The sequence below is a fragment of the Mandrillus leucophaeus genome, unplaced genomic scaffold, assembly GCF_000951045.1.
Source record: "Mandrillus leucophaeus isolate KB7577 unplaced genomic scaffold, Mleu.le_1.0 Scaffold1579, whole genome shotgun sequence".
Classification (NCBI taxonomy): domain Eukaryota; kingdom Metazoa; phylum Chordata; class Mammalia; order Primates; family Cercopithecidae; genus Mandrillus; species Mandrillus leucophaeus.
This window is the reverse complement of record NW_012101564.1, coordinates 143044-155413: the sequence shown is the minus strand read 5'-3', so window position 1 is coordinate 155413 and position 12370 is coordinate 143044. Positions and strand designations below refer to the sequence as shown.

The following is a 12370-nucleotide window of genomic DNA, read 5'->3' as shown; positions in this document are numbered from 1 at the left end:
GTCAAAGTGAAGACTATTTTAATTGTAACATGAATGGTATGTTCAGTTTATACCACTTAATCTTTCAGGGTTTTTAAACTAGAGGTAACTTCTTTTTTTTTTTTTTTTTTTTTTGAGGCAAGGTCTCACTCTGTCACCTAGGCTAGAATGCAGTGGCGCGATTTCGGCTCACTGCAACCTCTGCCTCCTGGATTCAGGCATTTCTTCTGCCTCAGCCTCCCGAGTAACTGGGACTGCAGGCGTGCACCACCACACCCGGCTAATTTTTGTATTTTTAATAGAGGTGGGGTGTTGCCAAGTTGGCCAGGCTGGTATCGAACTCCTGACCTCAAGCAGTCCACCTGCCTCGCCTCCCAAAGTGCTGCCAAAGTGCTGGGATTAAAGGCGTGAGCCACCGCGCTCAGCCAACTAGTGGCAACTTCTTTTTTTTTTCTTTTTTGAGATGGAGTCTCTGTCGCAGTCTCAGCTCACTGCAAACTCTGCCTCCTGGGTTCATGCCATTCTCCTGCCTCAGCCTCCCGAGTGCCTGGGACTACAGGCCCCCGTCACCATGCCCGGCTAATTTTTTTCTGTTTTTAGTAGAAACGGGGTTTCACGGTGTTAGCCAGGATAGTCTCAATCTCCTGACCTCGTGATCCGCCCACCTAGGCCTCCCAAAGTGCTGGGATTACAGGCGTGAGCCACCGCGCCTGGCACATGGCAACTTTTAAATAGCTGAAGTTGAATTCCCTTGTCCGTTGCAAATAACTCACTTTAGTTTAGCTATTATTTGTTTATACTGCAGTATTTGTAGGTGAAAAGAGTATATATATATGGATTTTTTTTTTTTTTTTTTTTTTTTTTTTTTTGACACAGAGTTTCGCTCTTGTTGCCCAGGCTGCTGGAGTGCAATGGCGTGATCTTGATTCACCGCAACCTCCGCCTCCCGGGTTCGAGTGATTCTCCTCCCTCAGCCTCCCGAGTAGCCAGGATTACAGGCATGTGCCACCATGCCCGGCTAATTTTGTATTTTTAGTAGAGATGGGGTTTCTTTATGTTGGTCAGGCTGGTCTCAAACTCCTGACCTCAGGTGATCCACCTACCTTGGCCTCCCAAAGTGCTGGGATTACAGGGGTGAGCCACCACGCTTGGCCATATGGATATATGTTCTTTTGATTGCCTTTCATTTTTATAAACTATAAGTGTTTTATATAAATTTATTATTTGAACCTTTTAAGTTGTTGTGGGTAAACAAGAATGGTGGAAAGGGGGGTGATTTTTCTAGTGTTATGAATGTTTCAGTGTCACAAATATCATTTCCCTGAAATAATAACCATTCATAAGCCCAAACCCTTTATATCAGGCCTTTTGAACCTTAGTTAGCTCTTCTGTCTTTCATTGCTTCAATTCTTTAATAAGAAGTCGTTATATATTACTTTTTCTTTCACCACCGACATTCTCATTTTTCTCTAAAACTTCTCAAAGTTAGTGAATTTACAGAGAACAATGCAAAGAATATTATAACAAACTGCAGGAATAGACCTCTGATTTGAAGCCTGGACCTAATGAGAAATGCTTTTGGAAACTACTTCTGCTTCCCCCGTCTTAAAATAAAGACACATTAATTTGTTGAGGTTGTTTTGCATCACTTACTTGCATCTAGTGAGTAGGCAAGGAGTGTAACCAGAATGTCCCCAGAATGGTCAGATGGGAGAAAGAGCAGAGAGAGTGGTCTGTTCCTCCAGCCCCCTCCCACAATGGTAAAGTGAATTACAATTCTGCCTCTGTGAGTGTGTTATCTACAGATGTATACCCCTTTGAAGACCAAGGAAGCTATACTCTGATAGGAGCAATGCTGTATAAACAATTTCTCTTTGTCAGTTGACCTTTTTTTCTCAATCACATCACCATGTTGACAATTACAGACCAATGCCCAGAATTAAAAACCATCATCAATTATATTTATTTCCAGATATGTGTAAAAAATGGAAACATCATAGATAAAATTAAATCCCCTTTGATCACCGTCCCCCATGCCGTATCTTCTCATCCCCACTCCACTATCATAAAATGGGTTTACATTCTTCCATCCTTCTTGGTTTAATGCTTTTATATAGAAAAGTGTATTAATAGACAGCTTTTTTTTTTTTTTTTTGAATCAGGGTCTTACTCCATTGCTAAGGCTGGAGTGGAGTGTCACAATCACAGCTCACTACAGCCTCAACCTCCCAGGCTCAAGTGATCCTCCCACCTCAGCTTCCAGAGTAGCTGGGACTACTCGTGTGCACCAACCACACCTGGCTGATTTTTTGTATTTTTTTTGTGCAGACAGGGTTTCACCATGTTGCCAAGGCTGGACTCAAACTCCTGGGCTCAAGTGATCCTCTCGCCTCAGCCTCTCAAAGTGCGGGGGACTACAGGTGTGTTCCACCACACCAAGCTTTCAACTTTTTTTTTTCCCTTTTTTTGAGACAGAATCTCACTCTGTCACCCAGGCTGGAGTACAGTGGTGTGGTCTCGGCTCACTGCTGCAACCTCCACCTCTCGAGTTCAAGTGATTCTCCCACCTCAGCCTCCCAAGTAGTTGGGACTACAAGCGCATGCCACCACACCCAGCTAATTTTTTGTATTTTTAGTAGAGACAGGGTTTCACTATGTTGCCCAAGCTGGTCTTGAACTCCTGACCTCATGATCCACCCACCTTGGCCTCCCAAAGTGCTGGGATTTCAGGCGTGAGCCGCCACACCTGGCCTTTGTTCTTTTTTAATCCAGTCTCGTTTATGACATTTAGGTTCTTATTTTCTCTTTATTATTTCTCCTGATAATTTGACTTTCATTCCCATTTCTTGTTGTTAGGTCTACTGAAAGTATACTGAAGGGCTGGGTGCAGTGGCTCACACCTGTAATCCCAGCACTTTGGAAGGCCGAGGCAGGCCTATCACTTGAGGTCAGGAGTTCAAGACCAGCCTGGCCAACATGGCAAAACCCCATCTCTACAAAAACTACAAACATTAGTAGGGCTTAGTGGCACACGCCTGTAATCTCAGCTACTCGGGAAGCTGAGGCACGAGAATCACTTGAACCTGGGAGGCAAAGGTTGCAGTGAGCTGAGATGGTGCCACTGCACTCCAGCCTGAGCAACAGAGCAAGACTCACTCTCTCTCTCTCTCTACACACACACACACACACACACACACACACACAAGATCACCAATAATTTCTTAATAAATACAATGACATTTTCTTAAGGACTTTTTGTCCTTAAGTATCACTTTACCTTTTTCTTCCTTCAGTTTCTATGTATGGTTCAATTCTCAGCATTTACTATTTTGAAAAAGTATACTTACTCACTCTCTTTCCTGTTTATTCAAATGACTCCCAGATCTGTGTCTTTATTCCTGACCTCTTTTCCTCATTTCCTTTAGCACCTAATTTCTACCTGCCCAGTGGACATTTCCATTAATATGTATACAGTATTGCCAATCAGTCTAAAACTAAGCTACTTATCTTGACTTCTCAATTTTTGGTGTTTGATATTACCAGTCTTGTCCACCAGCTATAAAACATAAATTTTGTTTGTTTGTTTGTTTGTTTTTGAGACAAGGTCTGGCTCTGTCACCCAGGCTGGAGTGCAGTGGCCGATCTCGGCTCACTACAACCTCCATCCCCCACCCCCCGGCTCAAAATACCCTCTCACCTCAGCCTCCTGACTAGCTGGGACTACATGCCAAGCTAATTTTTGTATTTTTAGTAGAGACGGGCTTTCGCCATGTTGCCCAGGCTGGTCTCAAACTCCTGAGCTCAAGTGACCCTCCTCCCTCAGCCTCCCAAAGTACTGGGATTGCAGGCATGAGCCTGGCCAAAACATAAAGTTTTTTATTTTCTTTGTTTTTTTTAAAGAGGCAGGGTCTTGCACTCCCAGGCTCAAGCCTCCCAAGTAGCTAGGAGCACAGTGCAAGGCAGCATGCCCAGCTAATTTTTTTTTAACTTTTTGTTTGGTGGGGAGGGGAATAGAGACGGGTCTTACTATGTTGTCCAGGCTGGTCTCAAACTCCTGTTCTCCACCAATCCTACCCTGGCCTCCCAAAGTGTTGGCACTACAGGCATGAGCTACCTTGCCCGGCCTTTTAAAATTTTTTTGCTTTCTTCTTTCCTTCGAGATCCACTTGTTTATCACATATTTTTTATTTTCCTTTTTCTAGCTTCAATTTTTCACTTGGTCCAGTTTGGCCTACAGAGTGGCACTAGAATTAGCCAAGGCACAGTTAAAATCATGCAATTTCTGTACTTGAAATCTGCCAGTCTCTGTGCCATCTAAAAGGATAAAACGTAAACTTTCAACAGGGTAATGTGCTTTGATCTGTTACTATAATCCAGCCCCAACCTACCTTAACCATCCTCTCCTGCACTCCCCTTCATTGACCCCTGAACATATCCTGCTCTATCATTTCTTTTTTTTTTGCTTTAGGTGCCTTCCTCCCTCGTAAGACCTGGCGAAGTCTTACCCATATTGAATTCAGCTGAAATACCACAGTGACGCCTTGCACAGCTCCCCCACACAGAGTTAATAACTCCTTCCTTTGTTTCAATAGAACCTTTATGCATTTTTTATACTATATCACATTATACTGTAATTTTTTTAATATACTTGTCTCGTGTCTCAGAGCTTCACACACAGACACACACACAAACCCTTACCACCACCACACATATTCATCTGGAAGTTCATTGAGAACAAAAACTGCCTGTACTCCCTATCCTATTTTCCCACAAGGGCCTTAGTACATAGGAGACCCCTTTTGTATCACGGTGTCTTTCTTTTCATTCTTTGTGACATATCAGTGCTTAGAATAATCGTTCAGAAGCACCATTTTTTTAAATTGCCTCATTTGCTCAAAACTTGTATTTTCTTACTGCTTATTAAGGTTAAGTTCAGGGCTGGGCACTTTGGGAGGCTGAGGCAGGAGGATCACCTGATCTCAGGAGTCAGAGACCCGCCTGAGCAAAATACTAAGGCCCCATCTCTACAAAAAAATAAAAAAATTAACAAGTGCAGTGGTGCATGCCTGTATTCCCAGCTACTCAGGAGGCTGAAGCGGGAGGATCATTTGAGCCTGGGAGATTGAGGCTGCAGTGAGCCATGATCACACCACTGCACTCCAGCCTGGGTATAACAAAGCAAGACCTTGTCTCAAAAAGGAAAAAAAAAAAAGATCTGGCCAGGCTCAGTGGCTCACGCCTGTAATCCCAGCACTTTGGGAGCCTGAGGCAGGCGGATCATCTGAGGTCAGGAGTTTGAGACCAGCCTGGCCAACATGGTGAAATCCTGTCTCTACTAAAAATACAAAAGAAATTAGCTGGGCATGGTGGCACATACCTGCAATCCCAGCTACTTGGGAGACTGAGGCAGGAGGATCGCTTGAACCCGAGAGGCAGAGATTGCAGTGAGCTGAGACCACGCCATTGCACTCCAGCCTGGGTGACGAGCAAGAGTCCATCTCAAAATAAAAATAAAAATACCTAATACAGTGTAAATGCTATGCAAATAGTTGTTATACTGTATTGTTTATGAAATAACAACACGGAAAAGTCCATACATGTTCAGTACAGACTCTTTTTTTGCAAATGTAATTGACCTGAGATTAGTTGAATGAACAGATGCAGAACCCTCAGTTGGAGGGCTGACTATATTTCTTCTCACCTTTGTTTTTGGTAATGTGTCATGATTGTGGTTATATGTCTTTGATAGATCCAGGTACTTTTGGTAATGTGTCATGATTGTGGTTATATGTCTTTGATAGATCCAGGTACTTTAACTTCCATTCCACTAGGATGAATGGACATATTAGTCTCCTTGATAGCGTGCTTTCTGTTTCAGAATTCTTGGGTGTGACACTTAATCCTGAGACAAAATAAGCAGCATGTAGTTTTTTTTGTTTGTTTGTTTGTTTTGTTTTTTGTTTTTTGTTTTTTTTGAGATGGAGTTTCACTCTTGTTACCCAGGCTGGAGTGCAATGGCACAATCTCAGCTCACTGCAGCCTCTGCCTCCCGAGTTCAAGCGATTTTCCTGCCTCAGCCTCCTGAGTAGCTGGGATTACAGGCATGCACCACCACACCCGGCTAATTTTGTATTTTTAGTAGAGACAGGATTTCTCCATGTTGGTCAGGCTGGTGTCGAACTCCCGACCTCAGGTGATCCGCCCACCTCGGCCTCCTGAAGTGCTGGGATTACAGGCGTGGCCACGGTGCCCAGCCTAACATGTAGTTTTTTGTTTTTTTTTTTTCATTGTCGAATGGAGTCCTCCTTACGTTAACCAGAGTATGAATCTCCAAACTTGTTCTGAATTAAGAAGTGCTTGTTCTCTTTCCTTAGAACAGTCATGTAAATACACTATTATGGCACCATATATACTACAACAGCAGCAATTTAAGGCTTATTCCATGCTTGCTTTCTATATTCTCAAACTCTTCTATTCTGCTACACTCCAATTTTCATCACAGTGATTTCTCAGGCAGGAGTCTGATTTCCCAGAACTTCTAAGAATCCAAAATAAACACCTGCAATTTGAGCCTGCAAAGAAAGGCTTTACTACCAGCTGTTTTTTAAGATACTGTACCTATCTTGCTTAATTTAGTGCCAGTGAGAAACTATCTTTTTGATAAATAAAGCCCCCCTCACTTTTTTCTACATACTTTGAAAATAACCTGTTTGATCAGATAGGCTGTAAATTAGTCACAAATTAACCCTATGAAGTGAGATTATCTTTGTTATTCATCCTTTCTCAACTGGTTTATAATACCTAGCTTCATCTTAAAATCTTTCTGCTCCAACCACATTGGTCCATGAACATATGTTCATTTCCATCTCTAAGCTTGCTTACTCTGTTTTTCTTACTTCAAACACCTTTTCTTTCCACTCTAACTTGAATTCTCATCTGTAGTTCTTTCCTTTTGAAACCTCAGCTATTTCATCCTGTTTCTTGGTCTCTCATCACATTTCTGTATTAAGGTGTCTAACAGCTTTTCTTGGCACTTAATGCTTGGTATGGCAGGATTTTTTTTGTGATCCTTGTATGCATGTTTGTTCATTAACTAGACTGGAAGTTCCTTACATGTAGTTCCTTGTGGCATCAAATAATGAATGTACTTATTAGGTACTCAAGTGGATTTAGGAGGAGATCTTGAATAATGTTAGATGTAGGGCAATTTTGTCACGTATATTCCTTAAACTCTTTATAAATTTTACTGTTTACACTTTATTAGTTTACTATATAACTGGCAAGAACATCATAATTTTAAAGTCACATGGAATTATATTACCAATACCAGTAAGACTATACATCTGTTTTTAGAAATAAGTAATAGTCCTTAGATTTGTCTAGTTTAGTTCTCTTTTGTTGTTTAGTTCTCTTTTGTTGTCTTCATATAATGACAGTGATTTGTTCCTTGATCCCTGAACCAATCATGATACTTACCAGATCTCCTTTTACTTTGTAAATGAATATGCCCCAACTTGGTGAATGGGATGGTGTAGGAGTACATTTATGTACGTCAGCAAGTAGGTGGCTAAAGCTACCAGAAGGATAATAAGGGTGAAAGAAATGAATTGAAAGGATTTAAATGAATCTTAAGTAGTGGTGTGGCCTGTTGAAAAATTGGGGAATGACTAGGAATCCAGGACATTTTCCACTGAATGCCAGGGTGCCAAGCAGAATTGCTTTATATGCTAATGGTAAGAAAACTGCATCCATAAATTTTAGGAATTTGAATGGAAAGCTGACACCATCACTGTCATCATTGTCAGTGTTGTTATTGCTAGTGGTCATATGGAGGTTATATACATGCCAGGCAATTTTTAAGCAGTTTCTTAATCACACGTTTAATCTTTTACAATAGGGGACCTTAACATAAAACATTTTTTATGCTAAAACTCCTTTAGTGGTCTGGTTAAGCCTATGGGTTTCTTCTCAGAGTGTTTTTGAAAGAATAAAACAAAATATATAGGATTAGAAATGAAACCAATTATATTGAAGTATAGCTATCAAAATACTAAAGGCATAATATAGTAATTTGAACGTTAACATATTAAAATACAAGATTTATCAGTTGGCCTGATAACTAATTTCAAATTACAATGAGCTAAATGTTATTTCAGGATCTGTACAGCTGTAAAGTAATATGTAAATTTCTGGTTGCTATACTCATTTCTAATTGCTATGCTGCTAATATTACTATGGTTTGCTTGCACCCATTATTGAAGAAAAGCTACATTTTAGAGCTTAGCAAAAATAAACATGGGATGTTTTTTCTCCCTTCATCCAGATTTACCTATCCCCACCCCCTAAGTTTTTTATAGACCCCAGATTAAGAACCCCTGCTTTGCAACAACTCTTTGAAAGAGATTCTTTCATTAAACCTACGTAGTTAGCAGTGGTTTGAACCCAGACAATCTGGCTCCAAAGTCCAGGTTCTTTAACCAGCTAGAATATCTTGAATTTGCATTATCTTTTTCCCCAAATTAATTTAACCTTGTTTCCTTAGGAAAAAATACCTTAAGCATTTTACTTACTGTTTAAAATTAACAACCAAATAATTTGAAAATGTTTACAGAGCATAAAATGGAATTTGATTTCTATGTTAGGGTGAGTTAAGAATAATTATGGGGCCAGGCGCAGTGGCTCATGACAGTAATCCCAACACTTTGGGAGGCCGAGGTGGACGGATCACAAGGTCAGGAGATCGAGACCATCCTGGCTAACACAGTGAAACCCCATCTCTACTGAAAATACAAAAAAATTAGCCAGACGTGGTGGTATGTGCCTGTTGTCCCAGCTATTCAGGAGACTGAGGCAGAAGAATTGCTTGAACATGGGAGGCAGAGGTTGCAGTGACCTGAGATCGCACCACTGCTCTCCAGCCTGGGCAGCAGAGCGAGACTCCGTCTCCAAAAAAAAAAAAAAAAAAAAAAATTTTTTTACAAAGGAGAAATCAGAAAAAAGGAATAATGGCCAGAGCAGAAGTTTTTCAAACTTTTGGGATCATGATCACCTGATGGGCTTATTGAAACAAAGTGCTGGGTACCCCCAGAGTTTCTGATTCTGTAGGTCTGGAGCAAGGCCTAAAGATGTGCATTTCTAATGCTTCTGCAGGTGATGTTTATGCATCACACTGAGGACTGAGTTCTGAGAGAGTCTTAGGGTTGGAGAAAACAAAAGGAAAAATAGATGTAAGGAGAAACTCTTAGTTTGGTCAGAAATTACAACTTCCTTTTTCCTTAGGTATGGACTTTGAGTGTTTTGGTTTTGGCTAATAATTAATTGGCTATTTTCCATTTCAAAAGACAAAACCAAAAACTAGTCCCATCTACTCAGGAGGCTGGGGTGGGAGGATCACTGGAGCCCAGGAGGTCCAGGCTGCAGTGACCCATGATTGTGCCACTGCTCTCTCACCTGAGCAACAGAGTGAGACCCTGTCTCAAAAATAATAAAAACTCTTTAGAGTTTACATTCTGTGATTGTACTGAGGCCATCTCTTAGTACCCAACACAGTATCAAGATCATTTTGGTTGCACCATGATGCAATGCAAATTGGTTAAGACAACCCAAAAATCTACTGGTTTATGTGAGTTAACAGTACAAGAATATATTTAGCTTTAGGCACAGCACAGCTGGATCCATGTCTCAGTGCCGTCAGTTTCCACCTTCACTTCCTATGGATTCTTAAGGCTCCGCTTAGTTGGTGGCTCTTCTGGCAGCAATAGCCTCACATTGTCTGCCTCTAAGCCCGGAAGAAGAGAGAAAGTCTGTATACCACTTTTCCCAGCAAAAGTTCTGAAGTTCACTAAGACCGGCTTTATGGACCCAGTCTCCCAATGATGTAGTCTGGAAGATGGGCTACAGTGGCCAATCTAAGTGTTTCTGGGGTTGGTTATGGTATTAACTGCCTAAACCACATGCATGGCTAATATTGGAGGGAAGAGTGATTTTCTGTAGAAAGCATGGGATACTATTTACTCCTAGAAGGTAGAAGGACTTGTGTTGTATGTACATTAAACATCAGATTTCTGCTGTTCCCTCCATTCCAAGATCTTGAGAAATTGTAAATGCATCATTTTCAAATAGCTGTTCTCCATCTGAAAAGGAAGGGGGTGGAGAATTGGGGAATAAATAGTTGAAATAGATTAATTACATGGAGTGGGAGGGGTAGGGTATGGAGAAGCAAAAAGGGAAAGCATAATTATAAGACTGTCCCAGGTGATGTTCCTGGTCAGTCTATCAGAGGTTTAAAAAAAGGAGAGTGAGCAGGCACAGTGGCTCATGACTGTAATCTCAGCACTTTGGGAGGCCGAGGCGGGTGAGCTGAGATGACACCACTGCACTCCAGCCTGGGTGACAGAGCAAGACTTTGGGCTGCCGGTTGTCCATTTTTATGGTTATTTCTTGATGATATGCTAAACAAAGAGTGGAATATTTATGCTTCCCCTTTCTTTTTTTTTTTTTTTTTTTTTTTTGAGACGGAGTCTCCCTGTTGCCCAGGCTGTCATGCAGTGGCCCAATCTCAGCTCACTGCAAGCTCCGCCTCCCGGGTTCATGCCATTCTTCTGCCTCAGCCTCCCGAGTAGCTGGGACTACAGGTGTCCACCACCACACTCGGCTAATTTTTTTGTATTTTTAGTAGAGACGGGGTTTCACTGTGTTAGCCAGGATAGTCTCAATCTCCTGACCTCATGATCTGCCCGCCACAGCCTCCCAAAGTGCTGGGATTACAGGTGTGAGCCACTGTGCCCAGCCTGTGCTTCCCCTTTCTAAATCATGTAGGGTAACTTCCTGATGTTGCCATGGCATTTGTAAACTGTCATGGTGCTGGTGGGAGTGTAGTAGTGAGGACGACCAGGGGTCACTCATGAGCATCTTGGTTATGGTAGGTTTTAGCTGGCTTTACTGCAACCTGTTGTATCAGCAGTATCTTTGTGACCTGTATTTTGTGCTGACCTCATATCTCATCTTGTGACTTAGAATGCCTTTACCATCTGGGAATGCAGCCCAGTAGGTTTCAACCTCATTTTACCCAGCTTCTATTCAGTCAAGATGGAGTTGCTCTGGTTCACATGCCTCTAATATTGCTATTTCAACTGAAAGCCTAACGCCTGATAAGTTCCCACTCTAAATCATCATTCAGCTATCTTATTTACCATAGTTGTGAAATTAATTAGAAAAAAATCTGAAAGTGCATGCTTTAAATGTCAGTTCTAAAAAGTAAATCCATACAAGTATTTAGGACTGAAATATACTGATGCCTCCAACTTTGAAATGGAGCAAAAAATAAGAATGATGAATGGATGTGTGAGAAAGCAAATATAGCAAAATGATAAGAATTATAGAATCTAAATGTTGAGTATATGGGTACTCACTGAACAGTGTTAACTTTTTTTGGAAAGTTTGAAATTTTTCATAATAAAATGTTGGGGAAAAGTAAACCTTATCTAGAATTTATGAGGAATATAATAGCTACACAAGTATTCTCATTAGATCGAAATAAGAAATTTGACATCATTTTTGTAAGTCAAAAACACATAAATGTAGACTATTTCAGTTGTTTCAACCCAGTCCTAACATTGTATTTTATTTTTCTGATGACTAAAATTGGATTAATTTAAAATTTGATTCACCTTAATACTGATTAATTATGCTGATGTAGCCATACTTAGCTACGTATGTGTTAAAGTATGACAAAAAAGTCTCTAAATATTCTGCCAATATTTTGTTGCATAATACATTCCATTTCCTAGATGTATACAAATATGTTCACAGAATTACCTCAGTTGTAGGGAAAAATATATACTAACTACATCTCAACCAGTCTGTGTGCCAGTATACTTAAACCAATTGAAATTTTAATGCAAAAATCATATAGGTTAGAACCCAGTCCTAATATGGGTAGTCTTGGTGGTTGCACGACAGTATTAATATACTTACTGCCACTGAATTATACACCTAAAAAATGGCTACAGTGGTAGATTTTATGCTATGTATATTTGACGATGATAAAAAATTTTTTAAAAAGAACAAAGTATTTTTGGACAACCATAAGACACTGTGAAGGCCCAGACAGCTTAGCTAAAGTGGGTCAAAAGGGTCAGAATGCTAGACAAATGCTACCTACGTTCTAATTTTCCTTAGATCCTATGAAACTTGACTGAATTTGAAAGCTGAATATAACAACAGTTTTGGATATTATTGCCATGGATTCAGTTCAACTTTTTTCCTGTTCTAATTGAAAAATTTTAATCGGAGCACAGAATTGAAATTCGTGTTGTTCCACGAAGAGTGGAGAACCTCACCCATCTATAATACCTAACTATATAGTCTTTCCCACTGAGAATAGTTAAGC

The 12370-nt window shown here is 40.6% G+C and overlaps 1 protein-coding gene across 1 annotated transcript in view; it reads left to right on the top strand.

Annotated features, from left to right (window-relative positions):
- MARCH5 (membrane-associated ring finger (C3HC4) 5) overlaps positions 1–12370 on the top strand; it is a 54054-nt gene that overhangs the window by 1573 nt on the left and 40111 nt on the right. The gene's annotated exons all lie outside the window — the stretch shown is intronic.